The 24,600-nt window shown below is 37.4% G+C and overlaps 1 protein-coding gene across 3 annotated transcripts in view; it reads left to right on the forward strand.

The window, feature by feature from the left end:
* LOC131681588 (inositol-pentakisphosphate 2-kinase) overlaps positions 1–24,600 on the forward strand; it is a 348,483-nt gene that overhangs the window by 41,089 nt on the left and 282,794 nt on the right. The window lies entirely within an intron of this gene.

Here is a 24,600-nt window from a genome sequence, read left to right on the forward strand (position 1 = left end):
ATAAACAAGCGGATAAAAATCCCCAAAGCAAAAGAAAAACTGTACTGTAGAAATTATTATAACAGTAAATTGTCCCCGGAAATAAAGTAACTTTTACGGTAACATTGAAACACATTGTCCTGTATGTGAATTTGTAACTTTTCGAACAACACGCTAACTACAGCGCGCAGTGGAAGTGGAAAAAAACCCATTACGTGCTGTCCCCTCGTTTAGGGCTTAAACGAGGGAGGAATAAGAAATCAATCACAAACATCCATTTACACACAAACACACTCATACATTGTAACACATGCTCATACACAGACACTTTCATGCGCTATAAATGCGAGCATGTTTTCTTCTTGTTTAGATACGACCAACACATGGGCCGTGAAGCATATTTCTGTATTTTTCTTTATTCAATTTGAGTTAAAATTAGATTTTCATTTTTGAAGAAAATAACATCTTATTTTACAATCAAACAAGAAAATATACTAAATTATAAGATTTGCAACAAGTGAAAATAGATTTTTAATTTTTCTCTTTTACTAGGCTTAGTTTTTAAAGGTAACCATCAATAAATGAGAAAAAAATTCAACTACATACTGAATATATTATACATAAATATATGAATATATATAAATGATATAAAATTACGATTACTTGTACAGAGATTATCGATAAAAAAAGATGAATAAACATTTGAAAATAATTAAAAGTATATATATTGATAGTAATAAAACAGCAAACATTTGATGAAAAAATTAAAACACTCGTTTTTTTAATTCTCATTCAGGTAGTCATCCATTTTGTTTCTTGTACGTCGGATTAGTTGTAATTGGTTCTGCTCCGTTTTCGTTCGTTGCTGTCATCGTCGACTTTGCCATTGATTGTTTTTAGTGAGTTGCGTTATTCTAAGGGTTGGTAAGTATGTTGTGTGGCGTACAGATAATTCGAACACCTAAATTGGTGAAAACCCAAAAGATATGAAATGTGAAGATATCTTGTGCAATTCGGACCTGATGTTAGCGAATATGCAGGATAGAATCTAGTCCAGTGGTTTTCAACATTTTTTATTCAATGTACCCCTACCGAATATTGATCCCCATGATGTACCCCTTTCTGAAAATTATTTACCAACATTACCCAGTAAGAAAAAAATTATTTTGAATTTGATGAAAACTCTAATTTTTCAATCAGAAATCTGTTTCTGAGCACTCTCAGTAATCATCTCAATTTTTGACACACTGAAACAATATATAAAGATAAATATCCGCGGGGAATGTTGGGATAACACGTTAAAATTTGTCCCGCAGAATTCACCCCCTACAATAGTCTAATACCCCTGGATCGTTCAAACTCTGAGCAATTTCTTTAACAAAGGAGCATCCCTGGGGTCGAGGAATCATTTTAAGAAATTGGTGGTCCGAATTGGAACAGGGTTGGGGTAATTCGGACCTTTCATGTACTTTTACGCCGAACCGTTTATACACAATACGGTAAAAAATCGGAAAATCGGTCGCCTTAGAAAAAAAATGTGCACAATTGATCAGGCTTTCAGGAAAAAATATGTACAGTGAAGATCCGTTTTTATCAGCCTTTTGGTGAATTTTAGGCTGACAAAACAGGGGCATTGACAAAATCGGGACATATATTTTTCTTTCTTTTTAAGAAACCGAAAAAAAAATATTCTTCTTTAGTCCCTAGATATAACGTATGCGGAATAAAATTTGGACAAACTTCAAATGGCAATTTTTTTGTAGAAAACCCTTTATCAAATGTTCTCTCTATATGAAAACATTTATCAGCTTATTAACTTAATGTAGAAAAAAATTTGAGCCTATTCGAGAAGCTTTACGACAGTTTGCAGGAACTTTTGGCAAAGGAGTCGAAAAAATTGATGTTGGCAATGTTCTTAATTTCTTTCTTAATTTTTATTATTATGTTTGCTAGTTTTAGGTCGAAAATTATTGGCATATACTCACTGCTTCAAATTATCCCAGAAATCCTCATTTGGACGCAGTTGTGGTACATTTGGAAGGTTATCAGCCTTTTGTACCAAAGGTATGCCATAATCCTCCAATGGGTCAAAACTTTTTTTTGGCATAATAGCTATGTGCCAGATTGGGCGTTCGTTTCCATTTTATTCACATAATATCTTCTAGCGGGTCGTAATTAAACCTGGATGTTTAAAATAAGTGTGCCTAGAGTATGACATTTAATATGGTGCCTTACGCAGGGTTGCATTTTTATTTTAATGCTGGAAGCGTTGTCCAAATTTCATTCCGCATACGTTAGCCTCATAACCTTTCCTGATTATTTAGCTTAAATTTTCCTTAAGGAGGTCTGACAGTGCAAAATTTATCAAAAAATAATTTTTTTTGTATATTTCGGATCACTAAGATAAGAGAATTCTTAAGTTTTTGTTGACAAAATATAAAAAATTAAAAATTGTTTTTTTTTTACATTTTAACGACATTCAATTAGCTAGAGATTACTGGGTAGGGACCCAATCAGAAACACATAACAAAAATATTTTAAAACTATATCTCGAATTGTTACTTGTTATAAATTTCTGTTATTTAACAACTAACGAGACCTAATTTATAACACAATATGTTACAAAAATTGTGTTCTGTTACAATCTTGTTATTTCATTCTGATCGGGGAAAGTGAGAGCAAGGATGTGAAGTATACAGATCGGAAAACTAGATGTGGCAGGTTCATTGGAACAGGCTTAATATCTTACGGGCTTAACTTTTGCCTTCTGCTGATGAGGGATTCCACGAGAAACCGGCCGACCACAAAATGTGACCATCGTCGATTCGAAGGAAACTTTGAAGTTGTGCTCGGTTTATGAATCTCCATGATTTTTTTCTGACAATTGCAATATTTTGATACAAGAGCAATTTTTCAAAAGGGCGTAAACATTTCTACGTGCCTTTATTTCAAAAATATTTTGTTCGATTTCTCTATTTTATACAGGAAAACTTTCTGAGAACGAGTTTCAGGAAAAAATATTTATGTGCGAAAAAATATGCACTGAAAAAAATGTTGTGTCGTTTTTGACAAAAACAAAAATTTGTGTTAAAAATATAAATTGCCAAAAAATCATTTTTTCTGATTTTTTTTATTTTGTCAACGAAAACCGAAAGAGAAAAGAAACATTTTGAATGTGATGGAGAACTTATCTGTAAAAAAGTTTTTTTAACAATAACTTTATACATGTTTTTAAATTTCGTACTAATTGACATACAAAACTGTAATTTTATTACAGAATATAATTCTATGTATCATTTTAAATCGAAATGCATTTAACCAAAATTTTCCAAAATTCGAAAGATATTTGGAATTTTGTTCCAACAAAAACAGTTAATTCGTGTGATTATACCCTTTTTGAAAGTTATTCGCGTAACCCCATCATAAAATGTCAAAAATCAAATGCTTATCGTTTTAAAGATCTAAAAAAAACTTTTTCAGTATATTTGGGTCATGGAGAAACTTTCACTAAAATTTTTTTTTTAACAACAACTTTTGACATATTTTCATAATTCATACTATTTACAGTCAAAAATACCATTTTCTTTTTGAATATGATTCTAAACGCTATTTTAAATCAAAATGCGAATAACAAAAAATTTCTGAAATGTGGTGGTTCGCGAGATATTTTCCCATGTTTTATTCATAGCTGGAAATTGAAATTTTGCGACATCTTAGAATTTTACGAAGTCAAGCTTTTGGGTTAATAATATTGTTGATATAGTAAGGGCGGGAGTGAGGAGGGGCTTCTGATTTTTTTACTACGTAACAGGCCGACGTAGCTACCCGGGTACCCACTAAATTGAAATGCCAATAACTTAGGTAATTTCCAACCGATTTTGATATTTTAAGGTGTTTTGGATTCAGGAACTCATCCACTTTTAGATTTGATAAACATGAATTGGGTTACTTTATTCGGTTCTGAGGAATCCGGATTTCCGGAAGCATGTTCCAATGCTGGAATAGTATTTGTGAATTTCAATGAAATACCGGCAATATGGGTATCAAAATTCTTGGAATTACATCAGTAGACTGTATCTCGTGGTTTTGGAACCATTTGGTGATGTGACCCCGGAACGGACATTCCGGAGCAGGTTCTCGTGGGCCCGTGAGGTGCCATTCCATTCCGATTCCATGCCCGTAACAATAAATAACAGACTTCCGAGACAATTTGAAGAGTTTTGAAACTCATATTGCTAGGAAATTATTAAAATTTGCGAATCATACCCTAGTACTGGAACTTTACTCCGAAAAATCCGGATTACCAAGAACCAGATCCATTCATCCGGTTTAGTTTTACCGAATCAAATAGTGGACTAGTTCCTGAATCCAAAACATCTAAAAGTGTCCAAATCGGTTAAAGGAAGCCATAGTTATAAGCATTTCAATTTGTGGGTACCCGGGTACCCACGTTGGCCTGTTAAAGGTGTTTTTGTTGGACACATAACGGTTAATTTTCACTAGAATTTGATTATTCAAAAATACAGTTGGTCTCGGTGATGCTACGAGTATAATATGAATATGAATTATATAAGAAATCTATTTTCTCATTACTAGGTGGATTACTTGGTGATCTGTGTATTCATATAGCATTCAACGCCTCTCTCACGACTGAACGCGATGCTTAATCCAACGGGTAAAAAAATCAACTGTGGACAAGTTTTCACTTTTGAAGTGAATTTACACATTGTTTTGCCTAGTGTCAAATGGCAGTGTTTCATTTGAAACAAATTTCGTTAAGATCGGTTCAGCGGTTACTGAGATAATTACATGACATTAGTGCATATACATACATACCCACACACACACACGCGCACGATTACACATACAGATATTGTCCCAATTTGTCGAGCTGATTAGATTGGTATATGAGACTCGGCCCTCCGGGTCTCGGAAAAAGTTTTCAAAGTTTGAGCGAATTCTATACATTTCTTTTGTAAGAAATGTAAAAAGAAAAAAAAATTAAAAATTGGGTTTTTTGCAATTTAGATTTTTAACATAATTTTGTTATGCAATAAAAATTGGACTAAACCGTTTTGCGCGTTAAGGGCACAAGACCTAATTTTAATTAGGTTTTGTTTTTTTTTGTGTTTCGAATTCATCTCGTCTGTAACTAGCACCATCTGGGTGTCTAGTTAGACGATGTATCTAAACTAGTACCCAAATTAGCACTAGTTCAGATACATCGTCTAACTAGACACCCAAATGGTGCTAGTTACTGACGAGATGAATTCGAAACACAAAAAAAACAAAACCTAATTAAAATTAGGTCTTGTGCCCTTAACGCGCAAAACGGTTTAGTCCAATTTTTATTGCATAATACCAGGCGTTTGGTTTCTTGAACCAAAAGACAAGAGTTTGTCTTCGCTTTCTCGTCAGCAAACCAGAGCTATATTTGCTTCCCGGGACATCACTCGGGACATGTGGCTTTAGGCTTTCACATATGTCGTGTGAACTGTTTGGAATTTTTTGTGTCTAACTAGTGCTAATTTGGGTACTAGTTTAGATACATCGTCTAACTAGACACCCAGATGGTGCTAGTTACTGACGAGATGAATTCGAAACACAAAAAAAACAAAACCTAATAATTTTGTTGTTTTCATGCAAGGGGCAAAACATTTTTTTCAGTGCATAAGTGTTTGTGCAGAAGTGTTCATTCCATGGAACTCGTTCTCAGATAGTTTTGTTGTATAAAATAATCTAATTGACTGTGAAATATGTTTAGTCTTCTATGTCGGAGAACCGGGTAAAGTTTCATCGGAATCTAAGATGGTCAGTCACGATTTAAAAGATTTTCAGATGGATCTTCGTGGAATTTCTCTTATGTCTAAATGAAACAAGACAACACAGCATCTCATAGCAGGAGACGTAGCTAAACATACTGAATTATAGTTTTATGAAAATGTTATACAACTTCGCTGCAATGACGCAAACGTAATAAAATCTTAACAATAATCAAAACTTCCAGAGTTGCCGTTGCAAAACCAACTTCAGTAATCAATACTACACGTGACTGTTCGCAACAATAACGAAACTGTCTGTACTCTGCGATCGTATCCATCGCTGTTTGTCCAGGTAGGGGGCGCACGTTTTCGGCTTTACATAAACAGAGTATGTATGACGTTTCAGAGCTCGAATGGACGTCCAGTGGGTTAATGTGGGTGTTTTGTCACGTTCTGTGCCACTGCTGGGCTTTCGGTAGGTACCTACAATAATGTAACACGATAAAGGTTGACTCTCTGTTGGGTTTACATGGATTGGAAACGGTCGGTAAAGTTTTTTCCTCAAACTCAGTTTTGAGCTGCAGCACCGTCCGATCGACGTTGACGGTTGACTCCAAACCGAGTAACGAAATAAAAATCGGTTTATTTGAGTATGTTGCCTGTAGCGTTTTCGCGTTGTTTCGCCGTTTTCCTGCAGGGTGTACGCGAACATATATAGGTATTTATGTTCAAATGGTGCACGAAAATGTATGCAAAATAGCTGGAAAATTGAATGCTTTTTGGTTGGCTTTGTTTTCCGATTTCCACGAACTATTTTGTAGTCAGTTAGTTGATGGATGCAGGCGATACACTCCAGTTGCAGTATTCTCTGTGTTGCCATATTTAAGTGAAGGAATTAAATCAACCGAAACAGCATATTTTTGACCAGCGGCAGTGGCGTTGGCGTTACTATGATTAAAAATGATGTTCTAGTAACATATCGCATGAAATATATAGAATTATATAACGATGACATGGATATCATTTCGTGAAAATGGTCATAATAAGAGAAAGTTTCATTATAAAAACAGAATCGCTTTTAAAAAGAAATTTCGATGAATCCTTTGGAAACTTGATTTTTTTATTAATAAATATAGTGTTATATAAACGATAAAAATTATATTCTTAAATTTCTTATTTTATGTAGAAGAATGAGATATTTAATTCTACCTTTAAGTAAAATGTTTTTGAAGAGCGACCAACAATCAACCACCTTCCTGAACGCAATGTGGAAGAAGGTTTAAGGTGCGTTCAGTACAACACGAAGACGAACGATGGGCCATTATCCTACGACAATACTATATGTTGTTATGGTACCGACGTTTGCTTCTTTATTAGTGTTACTGGTTGGTCCTCCAAGTTGACCATCCCTGAGAGTGCGCAGAACAACAGCTGTCTAAATACGCTAAATAATTTCTAATATGGCAAGCGATTTGCGGATGTGGCAATTTGGCCCTTAATCATGTAATCTTTTAATCGAACTTCTATTGCGCTGTCTTCAATGTACACGATAACATTGTATTTAAATTGTTTCTGTTGGTTAACGTGTCTACGATGATTTGTAGCAACAAACTTGGTGGCGAATTTTTCGTTAGACAAGTATTAGTTCGAATTTCTGACCGTGTCTAACGGCGGCAGAAGTCAACTGATATAGTGGTGGTATGCTTACAGTAAATGACTCGCAGTTTCACTTGAAACGAATATTTTCGTTTGAAATCGACATTTTACCGCACTGGTCTATACTGTTCCTATCAACATTACCATGTGTTCAATATCGCCTAAGGATGGACGGGTAGGAAGGCCTTCTAGGAAGAGGTTGTTATTTACCTTCGATGATCTGATGCGGACTGACCAAACAAGCAATTTTCCTAAGATTAAATAAGTATTTATATAGACATGACTCTCGACGGCACTTGTGGTCTTGGGAAGAAAGCGGCTTGGTTGTCATTAATATTGTACCAGGATGTACATAACCGCAGCAATTGACAATTTCCAGAAAAAAATACAGAGTCATCGAAGTGCCCACTGTGGGATATTTTCAAACACCTGGACGTCAGGTCTATCTGTCCACCGACATTTCAAATGATGTTCCTCCGATCAGAAGCACATAAAATATAAGTCAAAATTATATCTCGTGTTGTTACTTTTTATGATTTGAATTTGATTTTCCTGATGTTTGAACTACTAACGATACGAAATTTATAACACATTCTGTTATAATTTTGTTATTGCATTCTGATCGGGATATCCATATATTTCGTACTTTTTAAGAAACAACAAATAATATTAAATACTGAAAAATCCATCACCTCATCGACATCACTTAAATACTGAAAAATCCATCACCTCCCATGCCATAGATAAGCGTGAAGTTTTTTGCATCCCTAAATTGTCGATGTGATATATGGATAGCCCCCAAAATATTCTCAAAGCCTATGACACATTCCGCGGACTTGTACACCAGAAGGATGTTTTTGTTTTGTCGTATTTTGGTATCACAACATTTTTTTCTCGTTTCGGTAGTGTTTAATCCGTTGAAAAATTATGTAATCAAATTTTTAACATTTCTACAAATAGTTGAAAAACAACTTCTCTATATGTTTTTCAACTATTTGTTGAATTTCACAGAAAAACGGTTTCTGAATTATTGACTTCTAAAAAAGTTCTATTCATGAAACTATTATTGAAATTTTAATCTGTTTAAAGTAATTTGTTCGTTATTGAGTGTAGAATAATAAAACTAGAAAGATTTTCGCTTATATTTGACTACTAAATTTTTTTGAACTAATAGAAGTTTTAATTGTTTCTGTGTTGTAACGCCACGAAAAATGCATATTTATTCAGTTTATCAAAAAAAAAATACTATTTCGTTCAAATTTATATTCCGGATTCTCTTTGTATTTAAAAATACTTTTCCAAAAAGCCTCCAACTTCTTTTATTGGATGTGCGGAACAAAAGTTACACTTTGCGTTGTAACGTCACGTAAATTAACTTTTATCAGACGCTTAAATGATTTTTCAGATATAGTGTTAAAGCTTACTTCGAATGGTTTATTAAAACGCTTTCAAGTTGTTTCATATACAGGAAATTATACTAGCGTGATATGTGCTTAAGGGGTTATATACCATCAACACACGTGACGTTACAACGATTTGACCTTCATTCTATAAATCTGTTAAAACTTTTTCAAATGAAATCTTTCATCAAACCTAATTATAGATTCAGAAAATAAACAAATTTTTATATAAGATTCGATCTACAAAACTCGAATGCACTGGGCGAGGTATTTTTAATAAACGATTGTACAACGTCACATTATATTTTATTAACTCTCCAGCACTCGCGCGAATGCCTCCCCGAGTGAGCAACCGCTGGTGCTGGAAGAAGATTTCGCTAGAGTTTCGGAAGGTGTTGCACACAACACAACGGCGCGAGTGCCGGAGGGTTAAAGTTCACCTCCGCTGTATTCTCCTCGATGCTGGCTGGTCACATGGTACGTTTCGATGCAATCGCGCTAACAGCAACGTAGTCCAGGACATGCGTTGGAAGGTTGTGAGTGAATTTCCGAGTTTTGTACTTGGGGTAGTATTTAGGCAGGAATATTAATTCGTTCCCTGAATACTTCTTTCCTCCCAGCAATCAACCATTTCACACTTCGCTATCTTCGACGAGCCGCCTGTTGTAAGGTTGTCCGCGACCACAGTTGTAGTCGCACGTGCTGTCAGTCAGGTACCAACCAGTTCTTCCGATACCGAAATACATCGTTGAAGCAGCTACATCTTCGAATTGCCTGTGGTATTAAATCCGTTATGGACGATTATCTATTCGAATTTACGGGAGATTGCAACGCAATAGTTGGGGCTACAGAGACCTTTCTGGTTGACCACACTAAATCGTCTCAATTTCTTAGAGTCGGATAAAAAGGCTTTGGCTGTGGTCATGGTCTCAAATGAGCACGAAAAAGATAGATGGAGGAGAGTGTTTGTTGGAGTTTGCCGACATTTTAAATCCCGTCGAATCAACGACTGGATGTAACACATTCTTTCGTAACATCACGGTGATGTGGCGTGTTCTTTTTCCCTGAATATTTGTAACTATAACTTTTTTTATAAGATCTTCATCCGGTCGTCTCCCCAAGTAAAAAGTAACTATAACACATACAATACTTCAGTGTACCGAGCCCTATCGATTGTCTGGCGCTTAAATTGTACTCGTTTCCTCATATAAATCCACTTGTTTAAACCTAACAATACAAATATCATACTATAATCTCGCATCGGGAACCTGATTCTAAATTAAATATGTTATAAAACCTAATTTTCTGGCTCCGTTAAACTACCATATTGAGCCGTATCAAATAAATAAATGTGTCAAATGGCTCAAATCTATCTATAACAGATATGAAAGAAAAAATTCTTGGTTTGATCGATTATTTCTACCACAATTTAAAAAATAAACTGTATCGGGATTTTTGGACAACCCCATACCAGTAAAGTAAAATATCATTAACATGGCTAAATGTAATTTTTTTTTTAAATTTCACTCAAAACAATAGCACCAGCGTGATTTACAGAGTTGTAGAAAAGTTGAAGATTTTCGTGACGTTACAACGCAATGAGATATCGCTTTTCCTGAGAAAGGAGCGTTGCAACGTCACGATAGTACGTACCCTCGATAGTACGTACACCTGCCATCAATTTTTTTCCTTTGATTTTGTAAGCTTCAACCAAGTATGACAACTTTTATTGAAATTCTATGGGTTTATGCATACTTTAGAGAAGTTGTGTGCTACTTACAGTAGTTCTATAAAGTCCAGTAAAGTATTTCAAACTTTAAGTAAGTCATAAATTCATTGTAGGAATCAAGTATAAACAAATCTGCAAGCTTTAGGGACGCCCTACAAGTTCCAGGAATGTCTTTTATATTTTGGGAGACTGTTGACTTACAAGGAGATCTTTAATTCTTCAGATAATTTGTACGACGCTCATTAGTTATAGTTTGGTTTTGTCAAAATTCAGAGTATTTCAATGAACTTTAAGGATGATCTTCGAAGGTCATATGGAATTTCAGTAATACTTCAAACATTCTATACTAACAGTTTCTATAGAAAACGGAGTGTTAACGATTTTCACACATATTTTACCAACTTCGGGGAATTCTACGACCTGAACATTTAGAAATATTACAGTTTCAGTAGGTTTTGTTAATGGCTATCGGTGATTCAGTCAAGCTGCTTCAAGGAAATCCTACGATATTAAGTAGAATCTTAAGAAGCTCTGGAAAGTTCGCGAAGTTTCAAGAATCTTTTAAACATCAGGGGGCGTCTGCAAAATTCTATCAAACTTAAAAAAATGCCAAATGCATTTCATGAAACTCAAAATTAATTTCAACGAAGTATTTCGAGAAAACTTACAAAATTGGAAAAGTGACGAATATCAAAAAGCCTCTTCAAGCTTTAGGTACGGCATGTCCCAAGTCTTATTAACTTTAAGGAAATTGCAAAACATCGAGACATTTTTCGAACATCAAAGAAGATTTTAGGCAATTTTGAAGGTTAATATCTAGAGCGGTGATAAAACGATTTTTGATGAACGATCTGTAAACATTATGTACATAAAATTTGAGTGCTGAGTCTCGTACATTTTAGGAGATACAATGTTTAGAATGGAAAGGGCGAGATTCGCAAGACTAGCGACTTCGATGGAGGCTGCTGGTAGTACTTAAAGAGCTGAAAAAATAAGTATTTTCTCAACACTTCGTTTGGGGATCTTGTGAGCGTGATTAAAAAAATGTATCCATCATATTGGCGTCGCTCAAGAAATATTTTCTAGCTCAGTAAAACCTATCTTATGTAGTCAAAAACTGTGGTTATTACACCTTTTAGTTTATATGCCGACATTGTTTTAATGCAAAATCATATCTCCTTTGCAAATTTATTTAAATATCCGTTTTCAGTGTTTTTAAAGTTCATTAACGACTAAAAACTAAAAGGAATAAAAACCAATCTGAAATCCTGTATGTATCTGAGAAGAATTGTTATCGCGTTCACAAAACGGGAACTTCTGTTTTTTTAACCCACCAAATTTCGGTTCGTTCCCACAGTTTGAAAAATTGTACTGTTATTACTACACGAATTAAATATACAAAAAACAATTCCTTCTGCTTCAGGCGGATCGAAAAATTAAGAAAATCTTCAGGGAATTTATCTATGAATTTCAAGCAAGTCCTACGAATTTCAGAGATTCAGGATAGTTCTAGAATTTTTAGGAAGTGCTAAATAAAATTCTACAAAATTCCTAATAAATTTGCCGAAATGCTCAAGACAATGCTACCAATTTCAAAGGATCTTACGGGACCATGGAAATGTTTTTACACTCCATTTTAAACCATCCTGCTTGATGGAAACCATAACATTAAAGATTAAGTATTTGGTGATAGGACAGTTTATCACTAATAGGGCGATTAATATAATTTTTGTGGAGCTTCGTTAAATATTAAACATAAAAAGTAATATTTTGAATTTAATTTTTGTGATTCGATAGTACGTACGCTAAACGAAGCGAAGGTGTACGTACTATCGAGGTATACTTGTATTCGTAAGTTATTTAGAAATGCTTCATAGAAGATTGGTTCTTGATAAAAAATCTTATCGAGCAGATATTTTGACTTTTAATGAAATACGCTGTAGGTTCTAATTTGTGACGCGTTGTAACGTTACGTTACATTATTGGTCATAAAACAACCCTCTTCCAGTTTATTCAGTTTATGTCGATTGCATCTTTCGTGAAATTTTGTCTATTTTCTGAATATGTAATAAGTTTTGATGTAGGCGTTCATTTGATAAAGTTATAACATATTTATGGAATGAAGATTTGTCAAATCATTGTAACGTCACGAAAGAATGTGTCCTTATTAGGCGATTTAATTTTATTTTCCTTTGGGAACTACTGAGCCCAGCAAAATCGTGTCATGGTATATTGCTGTTTACGTGCCTACGTTATGGTGATATATTTGAAACAGATCCCGGTGCTGCTGCTGGAGTTCTGTTATGCCAGCATTCTCAGCGGTGGGTGCAGCAAATGGAAACTAAACAAGCTAAATTGCTTACTTTGAACTATGTATTAAGCTACTGTTAAGGTTTCTCTTTCGGTCGTTAACGTTATACAAATATCAGTTCGATGTAAACATATTAGAATAAGAATATGCCATGCATTGCATGTAGAATCGCCCATTTTGGTTTGGAAATGATTTCGCTACCCATTTGGAACCGTTCGTTGGAGAAGCGACTGCCATCATTGTTGAACGAATTGGCTGAAGTGGTACAGTGAAAATTAGAGCACCCGATTTGAGGTTTCGTTGCGCTCAGTCACGAGAATTTTACTAATTTCAAGCCATTTTTATTATTATACTGGTTCTTAGGAACGTATCAAAGATATTGGTAGCAATTTATGCGTATTTTTCATTAAATGAATACTAACACGTAATGGTGACTCTCCCTAACAGAGCCAGAATAGGCTTATTATCGAATATCTTATGAAGGCCAAACTTTTCATTCGGGACGTTTCTCCGGCAAGGGCAAATGTGTGTATGTATTTTGGAAATTTGAATACTTGTCGCCTGCCGACCGACGCGGTTCTTTACAAATCATCCTTTTGCGTGACACCCTCCATAGGGATAATATATGAGCCTATAGCATGTGTGGGTAAGTAAGTATAGCGTAGGCAATGTACGGTTTGGTGGATTAATTCATAAATTATGATCATACATACACTATTGCTTCCCACGTCCCGACACCCTTTGAATGGAAAACAATTCGTATTCATCATGTTTCAGGCCGATGTTTTCTGTTCTCGACGAATCCAGAATGCCTGACAGTCAATTTCGATAAAGCGCAGCTTCGAGCAACCATCATACGATACCTGCACCATATATCGTCATCAACACATCAGAGCATCAATGCGAGCGTTTGTTTGTTTAGCTGTCGAATTTGAAGCTCACCCGGCCCTGTTCGGCTGAAGAATTGTCTGGGACGGGTGAATAGCGGCAACGTGGCTTCTCGCTCTCGGATCTAAGAAAATGGATTGACCTATTCTGTTTGAATCGGTTTTGGTATCTTCTAGTAAATTATGATTCACAATTTACGGGTTTCGTAAAAATTAATCATCTGCAGTCAGACTTGCACGGAGAACGTATGCTCGAAAATCATTCAATTGTTCCTATCTAAAGTGAGTCAATACAGACCCGGGTAATGTGTAATGCCTTGCTATATAAAGTGGAATTTTTATATCGTAGTACCTGTATGTCGTATTTTTTTAATTCAATTCGTTTATTTCATAAGGCATGTTTGCGTTAGCTAAACAGTGCCAAATACTTTGTACAGAGAACATTGAAATATTTTTAATTTTTTGATGAAATTTTATATAGGATACATAAACAGGAGAAGATAACAATATTTTATTAAGATATGGGGGGTCGATTGTATGTCGGAAATTGACTGTGAGGTACGTTGAAATGAAAGGCTAATGTCCGTAACGAAAGTTTCATATTTTGTCACTCAATTTTTTCAATTGTCTTTTTTCGGTTATGTTTGTTCTGAAAATCCATGGTAGAAAAAAATGTGCGGAAAAGCAATCAATACTAGTTTATTTTAATAATTTTTATGTTCATGAATATAGTTGATATTTCTCTCGTGGTTTTTGAAAACAACATGGCTACCAATGATCAACTCTTTTTGTTTATTCTCCCTTTCGTTAATTATTCGGTCGCTTTTACGTTAGCTCTCTGCCAGATCGTGCAAATGTTGGGTGATTTGCTACTTTAAGTATATGCAAATATGTGCTGCTTAAACAGTCCATCAATTCGGAGCCTCTCAAATTGATATCTGAGGTGCCTCAAATTATGTGGTGGGTACTTGCATCACTGCCGATTATGAGTGGAAACAGTATGATACAACCCTTTTAAAATCATCAGAAGGTGATGATTCATTTTGCGGCGAATTTGCCGAACAATAGACTATTTCCTGTTTATGTTATCAACAGTCACATTGACTGTGATAGCACAAATATCAGTATTTTGAGGTCGGATAAAATATATGCGTCGATTGCACTATTCACATGTTCACATGCACGAGGCATTCAGCGTGGATTTGTCATGCCATTTTGTTGTAAGCTTCGAAGACGGGGTTGAGAAGCTTTCCAATATAGAAGTTTCCTTCATGGAAATACGGTTTTTGAGCCTACGAAGCTTTTGATTCCTGCAAAAGGCGGGATTGATTGATAGTTGCTGTACGTCTATGCTAAAGATTAATTTGGGCTACTCGAACCATGCTCGATCAGAGCATTGCACATTTCATTGCCGGCACTTATTGTACAGTTACTAGAAGATACCAAACACGTTGGCTTATAATCGCCTATAGCGAACCCCGAAGTGGGCATTAGTGACATAACCATCATTTGAATCTCACGATTTGCAAGGAAACAAACGTCCACTGTATAAGAGATTCGTTTAACGGAGCAAGGACTATACCCACGACACTCCGTACGCGACTGGCATATTTTAATCATGTCAGCCCTTTAGTCATCGGTATGGAGAAACACTTTGACTCGAGGACTCCTGTTTTAGTCGCCTCTAACGACATGGGATCTGGAACCCAGTGGATTAATTCTCGGCTGAGATACTTCAACCCGCCGGATGCCACACGGCCTCTAGGCTGGTTTAATCAGGAGAAAGATACTGTTATCAACCTCCTAGTGGACCACATCCACATCTGTTGTTAGTCGTCTTTTACGACATGGGAACAGAAACCATTGGATCAATTCTCGGCTGACATACTTCGAGAGATTTCTGCCCGCTGGGTATCACATGGCTCCGTTAGCACATTTCGTAAAACCGGTCGGGAATCTATCATCGACGTAACATTCTGCAGCGCGTTGCTGATGAATAACATGAATTGGCGAGTTACTGAGCAGTACACACATAGTGACCACCAAGCGATCCTATACATCATTCTTCGGCGAAATTGTACGGTAACGTTGAGAGTGAGGACTGGCGAGCGGAAGTGGAAAATAAAGGACTTCGACAAGGACCTTTTTGTGGATGCACTTCGTGTTGACAGCGTCACTCCAATTCCGAGTGCCGATGAGCTGTCGGAAACAGTAGCGACCAAGGAGCTTTTATTCTCAGGTGATACGATCGTCGAAATCGCCGATCAGCCATTTTGGTTCTAGAAACGACAGCTAACAACATTGTTTACTACATCCCCATGCATGTTTGCTTGGATTTCAGTATGTAAACAAAGTTGTTCGCCGTCATTTTTCTCATCCGCAGCTTGGTGCACGCTTACCTCACTCCTCACCTAGTTACTGCCAAAGACGAATCACCTTATAACTCTAAGCACCCTGGTAGCGACCATGTGATGTAACAATGCCGAGGAAAATGGAGCCGAGGAACTGCTGGCGCCCGGCGTATTGGTGTAACGAATGGCTCAGCATCCTCCGTGCTACCTGCCTGAAGACGCGTTCAGAGAGCGAGATCTGAGGCAGTCAGAGAAGAGTGTAAGTGACATTCCGGACGGCTAGTGTCACTTTTAAACACGAGATAGTGCTTAGTAAGTCTACCTGCTACGTGGAGATGTGCAGAGACGCTAACCTTTGGGACAATGCTTACCGTGGCGTGATGGTTAAGATCCAACGACGCTAACTTAAAAGTGCGCTGGCAAACTTAAAATTATCGTGGAGGATCATTTCCCGAAGCACGACCAAACCGCATGGCCGCTACACCGTACGTTAATACAGGCGGTGAAAATGCTGGGGACAAACAAGTCTCCAATGAGGAGCTCCTTACAGGGGCAAAAGGACTGAAAACGAAAAGAGCTCTCGGTTTCGACGGTATCCCCAACGTGGCAGTAGACCGCGATCGTGGCGTTTCCGGACATGTTCAGGCTAGTTCTACAGAAATGCCTGGACGAAGGCTAATTACCGGATAGATAGAATATCCAGAAGCTGATGTTGCTGCCAAAACCAGGGAAGCCATCAGGAGATCCAGCATCGTATCGGTCTATATGCCTGCTGGACACTCTTGGTAAGCTTATGGGAAGGGTCATCCTCAACAGGCTGATGAACTATGTTGAAACTGAGAACGGACTATCGCAAAGGCAGTTCGGATTCCGGTAATAGATATCGACGGTGGATGCCATCCGCACAGTCATCGCGAGCGCGGAGAAAGTGTTGAAGCCATAGAGAAGGGGCAATCGCTACCGCGTCGTGGTAACGATCGACGTGTAGAACGCGTTCAATATCTGGGTGGTGAACGCCGTAGCACTGCACAGAATGAGAGTTCCTGATTATCTGTGCAAGTTTCTGAAAAGCTACTTTCAGAAACGAGTACTGGTCTACGAAACGAACATGGGGTAGAGGTCGATTAGGATTACGACGGGAGTACCTCAGGGCTCCATACTTGGCCTAACGCTCTGAAATATAATGTACAACGAATTGTTAACACTGAAACTGCCTAGGGGAGTTGAGATCGTCGGCTTTGCAGATGATGTTGTCCTGACGATAACCGGCTAGACCCTTGAGGAGGTGAAGATGTTGACGGCAGAGGAAGAGGAATCGTGGAATCCTGGATAACTGACGTCAAGTTGCAGCTGGTGCACCTTAAAATGGAGGCAGTGCTGGTCACTAATCCTAAACAAATCCAGCGTATCGTGATCAGCGTCGGCGGACAATCTATCCTATTGTTGCGTTTGCTGTAGTATCTGGGTGTGACGACGACGACGATCGATTAAATTACAACAGCCATGTCGACTATGTATGTGAGAAGGCTGCGAGGAGAACTAACGCATTGGCAAAGCTCATGCCGAATCACGGATGAGTAGTTTGCAACACGAGACGTCTCATGGCGGGGGTCTCATCCTCAATAATGAGGTATGACGCACTGGCCTGGGATGCTGCGCTGAACTCAAAGCGGAACCGGATGAATTTGACAAGCACGTTCCGCCTAATAGCCGTGCGTGTCGCGAGTGCGTACAGAACTATATCCTCCCAAATGCCTCGGCTTGGGTGCATAGAAAGCATGGAGAGGTGAGCTGCCATTTGACGCAGTTTTTGTCCGGGTACGGATGCTTCCTGAAGCATTTGCATCGGTTTGTACATGCTTCGGCACCGGAACCGGAAGCTACGCGGAATCGTTGGATGGACCTCATCACCTACTGGCTGGCCCGTTGAGTAGGCTAGGTCCACCGTCGGGGACTAGATCGAGTAGATCGGGACGAAGCGGGAAGCTAAATGGATCGCGGAAACGAAAATCGGTATCGGGTGGAAATCTACTGCCGGGGAATTCACAGTAGGGTAGATTCGCCGCCGAGGACTATCCGACTATATCGTGACAAACATGGGAGTCAATTGGCTCACAAAATAAATTCCGGTACCGAGAGAAATTCCGCTGCCGGGGAACTCTCAGTCGGAGTAGGGTAGTTCACCGCCGGATAATATCCGAGTAGATCTCTATAACCCTTGGAGCTAAAGGGAGAAGATCGTGATAAGGCCGAGAGCAGAATGATTCGCAGAAACAGCAGCCATTTAGGCTCATGAAAACAGCATCTGAACGGCTCACGGGGCCGAGAGCTAAATGGCGGCGTAGTAGATGGAGACAAGAAACAAGAGAGTTAAATCAAATCTCAAAGGTCGAGCCATTTCATGAATCAAGTGAGGCTCCGAGATAGAGCAGAAGAAAAGGGTGTGACGAAAACACAACGAGCCCCCTCCCCCCTACGAAGCAATACCTTGATGTAGGTCCGTGGGGAAGAAGGGTGAAAAAAGAGTAAAGAGTGTTAGTGGTTAGACACGAACGTGAGTCCCACGCAGTGTTTATAATATGAAGGGTCCAAGGGATCATTCATAAATAACGTATCGCTTTTAGGGGGGGTATAACAAAATGTGACATGTAGTGACAGATGGGGGACGAGGAGTAAGCTAGAACATTACGCAACATGTTTTTACTGAAGAAATTTTTTTTTTAAGAAATTGTTACGTAATAGGGAGGGGTAAAGAAATTTGTGACAATTTGTTACATGGGGGAGGAGTGGAGCCAATTTTGGGATTTTTTTGCGATTTATGAATGATCTCAAGATGATTTGTCTGAGGGACCCCAGATGTCTTATCGAATAGCATGGTTGTGCATTCTCACATAAAACAGAGATTTATTTGAAGTAAGAATCTGTAATTTAATCAGCGAAGGTATTTCGTAAAAAAAATGCAAATTTGGGATTCACGCGATCATTTGCCGCACACTGGACTGGTCAACATTCTGAGTAGTCTTTCCAGTTTTCTATGGTAATTGCCAAATATGTTTCAATTGTTCGAATAGCGGACAATTGGGTGGATTGATGTCCTTCTGGACGAAATCCGTCTTATTGTCACGATGTCACTGTAGCACCTTCCAACTGTAGGGCCAGCTTGCCAATTCTGGCCAGAACTTCACTGGATCTTTATGAGCCTTAATGGCGTTTCTCTAGGCACTCTTACTTATACAACTTTGAGTTCATCGTTTTGTTTATTATGTTAACCTTGCATTTAAATCCACAGCTGCTATTTCTTACCCAGATCATTAGTCTCCTGCAAATTTATTGGCGTAAACAAACTTGAATTTATTGGGGACATCTCTCCGTGTTGTAACGAGATAAAATTTTTGTCTGGGAACCTAGAAAAACATGTGAATTTACTTCTCCTGACCTTGACATATACGAGCATCACAAATGACATAGCTAATGCACATGACTCAATACTTTTCCAAATTATTTTAGGAATCTATTTTTGTACCCATAAAACCTAGTCATCAAGTTCACCTCAGGAAGAACCCAGTTTGTAGATGTCCGACAATGGCATTTTACGATATTTAATGGAACATTTAAATGATCAAAGAAGATTTAATTGCGATCTGAAAACTAAGACTTGAGCTCTTCTGGCGTCAGTTAATTAGCCAAGTGATGCGTAGTACTGTCGGAGTAGAGAGGTAGATCTAACACATCTCTCATCCCAGATTGTGCAAATGTTAAATTCAGAGCCTCCTAGATATCTAAGTTACCCTATATCCAGTGTTACATCACAACCGATAATTAGTTTAAACCCTTTTTTGATTTTTAAAATTATCCGAAGATAGCAATTCACTTTGCGGACCATATGCCAGACGATAGACGTGTTTTCCGTTTACGCTGTCAATAGTCAGATTCACTAAGACAGCCCAAATGTGAGCTCGTCAATAGCACAATTCGTAAGTATGATTGCACGAGGAATTGCACGTAGATTTTTCGTGTCGTTTGATCGGAGTACAGTATTTACATCTTCACTGTACAACTTCTAATACTTGAAAGGTTGATAAGGGCCAAGCCTGTCTTTTGAATGCCTCAATTTGTGAAGGAAGCAATCATTGTTGCCCCGTGTCTTAGAGACTCCTGTTTTTGTCGCATGACCTGGCCTTTAGGTTTTAATCAACCTCCTAGTCGTCATTTTTACGTGTTTACCAGGATATGTAACGTTGTATATATGGTTCTACGACATTCCCCCGAAAACCATTCCCCAGAAACTAAAACACCGAAGTTTTTTCCCCAGGATGAACTGTTCTCCAGAAAACTATTTCCTCGAAATCACCAATTCCTAGAAAATTATATTCCGGAATGTACTCTTTCCCAGAAAATCATTACCCAGAATGAACCAATGCCCAGAAGTTCATTCGCCAGATATAACTATTTCTCAGAATTTGTCGGTAAGATGAAGAAAACACCTATACTTTGTTTGTATTGGGAAAAATATAGATCAATAATCAATAATCTTATTCGGAATGTTGTCCATTTTGCTCCCTTCGTAGAGTGCACTGCTAACAGCATTAGACAATAGCAGTCTTTTTACATTTATTTTAGTAATGTAAACATACATGTAGGACAAATCTTAGAATTTAGTACAGGTGTGTTTTTTGAGAGCCGGAGTCGGAGTTTTAAAATGATAGTAAGTAAGGTTATGTGGTGAAGCCAACATATTGCGCTTTACCTATATCAAAGAAACTGATGCGGTGTAAAACGGCTGAGGATAAGCCTCGCAAGTAAACCTGTTATCCATTTGTATACCCGATTTACTCGAACATAGGGATTGATTCCTTCTTTTAAACATGAGCAGTTCTTTGAATCTGTATGCCAAATAACTCTTGCACGCAAACTTGTAATCTCTTCGCCTGCCCGGTTTACTCAAACATAGGGGTTGATTCCTTCTTTCGAGCTTTCTTTGAATCTGTATTAAAATCGAAATAAATGCACAATTTGACAAAAGGTAAGCATTTATCCTTCTTTGCATTGGAAATGTTTTGTACGATCCGCCCGACATAAGACACTATATGCCAACTAGCATATAGTGTCTTATGTCAAACGATATTATGCCAAATGGCTTTATGTCAGTCTTGTTCAAAAATTGGGACAATTTTTAATGTGTTGTATTGCACTATTGGTACTGATTATTTTTCATATGGATACGTTTAATAAGAGTTTCCCTTCTTTTAAACATGAGCTGTTCCTTTGATTTTCATTTTTGAAACATTTGTATTGATACACTTTTAAAAGAAAAGCATCAATTTTTTTCGTCCAAATTTTGATCGTAATACTATTTATGGTACACAAATACTTCATGTAACTGTTTCAAACGTTTTCTATTCCACGTTTCATCACTCAAAAGAAATCTTAAACCCGAAGAACTACTCAGTCATAGACAAACTTCTCTTCGAGAACTAGCGAACTGTATTTATATTACACGAACTACAATGCAATAATAATAGTATAATTGACATTAATTTTTAGACAAGAGAAAAATTATTCAAGTAACTCAATCGAAAGAATGATAATAAATCAATTACTTATCTGTTAGTGGTCTATATTCAAAGATCCCAAAGGGAGCCTTCCCCATATGTATTGTGATCATAACAAGCTTTTTTCTGTTTCGATTATAGAGGTTTTAACTGTAGGTTCTTTCGCAACTTTTTTCGGGTTAGAAAAATCTCTTTTTGAAAATCTCTAACTCTATGTGCGGGGTTGGGAATGGAACCCAGGCGAGCTGCGCACCAGGCAATCAGTTCGCGAACTACGCTATGTCAGCCCTCATAACAAGCATTAAAGTGAATATAATCTACATATATTTTTTTTATTCATTTCGTTTATTTGATAGGCACAAATGCGTTAGCTTGGCGGTGCCAAATGCTTTTGTTTTTACATTTTGGATATCTTAAAACTAGGAGGTTACAATGTTGAAATATTTTTTTTTACAAAGGAAAAGAAAGTTTACAGCTATCTTAAGACTAGAAATAAGATTCAATATACAAAAGAGGGCCAAAAGATTTTTTTATGAAAAAATTTAAAACAAGGGATTCACTTTGATATACAAGAGGGGGAGTAATAGTATTTTACGAAATATTTTACGGTTATCTTAAAACTAACAATATAGTTTAGTACACAAAAGGGGGAACAAATATTTATGAGAAATTTCACAGAAATCTTAAAACTAGGGATTCAATTCTATTTACAAGATGGAGGACAAGAGTTTCAATAAAGAGTAAAAATTATAGCTATCTTAAAACTAGGAATACAGAATACTAATTTGAATTTTTTAACTAAAACTTATGCTTGGTCAAGATATTCAAAGGGTGGCTTATTTCCGCATCAGTGTAGCAGCAGTTGTATCAAGGACAGGGGAGAGACAGGGAAAGAAGAGCAAAACTTGCAACTTTCGCTCGAACGGCGGGGGGGGGGGGAGGTGGATCAGCGAATCAAATTTGCGCCTCAGTATAGTAAGTCGTCGAGTACCGGATTGGCGGATGGTATTCTTCGGACCCGCGGGGAATCCTTCAAAAGTCATCGGACCTCGAGTCGCTCTCGCTTCAGTTTCCTTCTATGCAGGCGTAGTGGTAAGGGCGACGGCGGTTACATAGTGGCACTCTGGAGCTGATCGGTTCCACAAGGCAGGAGGAAACTCTAAAAACGAGAAATAAAAGAGAGGGGCTAAATTGGGATATTTATCGTTTTTATGAAGGTATAAATAAGGGACATATAGGGGAAATCACGAGTTGCCAGCATATCTCGGACTGGTACACCGAGCAAAATTTACTTTGAATTTCCATAAAAACGTCTTATGACTTTCAGACATAAGGATTTTAAATGGATTTTATAAGTCTGTCTTTTGATTTGGAGGGGAAATTTTTCAAATCCATCTCTTATTATTTTCATGAGACACTTTTATGAAATTTATGAAAATGTCCGAATGAACGCCATAGGTGCCCATTTATGAAAATTGCTGACATTTATAAGCAGAAAACATAGTAGTAATAATGATTTCCATAGAACAGTCTTATGAAATTCATCACAATGATCGAATGAATGCCATAAGTTTTTTTTATGGATATTATTGTGCATTTATATAAAAAATAGAACATGGCTGATATTTCTCGAGCATTTTTAGTAGACAAAAAATCAACAGTAAAAGTCAACCTTTAGATGATATTAGGTTTTACACCAACCGACATAACCCTAAAATGAGCCGGATGAACTTCGTTTGACAATTTTCGGTGGTTTGTTCACATGGGAGTTACGTGAGTTTGAATGTAACAGATGGGCACCTTTTGCACTCGAACTCACGCAACTGAAAAAGTAAACAAACCACCGAGAATTGTAAAACATGAGCGTAATTCATAATGAGTTCATTCGTGTTGTCATCTTGTAGAACTAAATTCGGGACAAATGAACCGCCAAGTGTAGATGCCTTCAGAAGATTGAAGAGAAAACTCCTATTAAATATTAAAATTTGTGCATAATGAGCAACGCTTCGTCAATATTTCCTGGGGAACTGGGCTTAGACAACTAGGAAACGACTTGACAACTGAATGATAATGATTCTTACTTCTCAAATGATTTTGATAATTATGAAATACGTGTCAGACACTAATTATATGCACAACTGATTTCATTTCAAAATATTGGATATCTTCTGTAAAAATCATAACCATGGAAACTGATTTAATGCTCACAGTAATTTATTGAATAATATAAAAAACAATTATTTTAAATTTTGTTGCAATTTGACTAAAATTTTACTTCTTTTGTTTCAAACAGCGGTAACCAAAAAGTGCTGGCCTGAAACTATTAGCTCCTTTGGACGTCCAGGCCAATACTGAATTCATAAGAAACAATTATGAACTTTTCACAAAAGTGACGTTTATGAAAAACAATATAATTTTATACAATCAATAACAGATCTCATATGAGTTTCATGAGAAAAACTTATGAAATTTTTAAACGCATATATTGGAGCAAAATCATAAGACTGTTTTATGAAATACATTATTTGTACGTCTATGGAGTGCATGAATAAAGATAAATGAATTCATAAGCCTACCTATGACATTCTAAAGCGTTCAATGGCATCGTCAGAAGGCTGGTTCATATGCCGAGACTTATGAAATTCTCAAATGCTTTTTGCTCGGTGTACATTGGGTGGTCTACCTCGGGCCCGAAGGGATTCCTTTAACTGAGACCTGGCGTCACAATACCCGGCGCACACCCAGATAACGTGTTCGATGTCGTGATAGCCCTCGTCACAAGCGCACAGACTACTCTCCGCAAGCCCAATACGCCGCAAATGCGCATCCATGGTGTAGTGATTGGACATAAGTCGGGACATTACACGAATAAAATCCCGACCCACATCCATCCCCCCGAACCAAGGCTTCGTTGATACCTTTGGGATAATCGAATGTAGCCATCGTCCAAGTTCCCCATTGCTCCACGAGGTT

The sequence above is a fragment of the Topomyia yanbarensis genome, chromosome 2 (assembly GCF_030247195.1).
Source record: "Topomyia yanbarensis strain Yona2022 chromosome 2, ASM3024719v1, whole genome shotgun sequence".
NCBI lineage: Eukaryota > Metazoa > Arthropoda > Insecta > Diptera > Culicidae > Topomyia > Topomyia yanbarensis.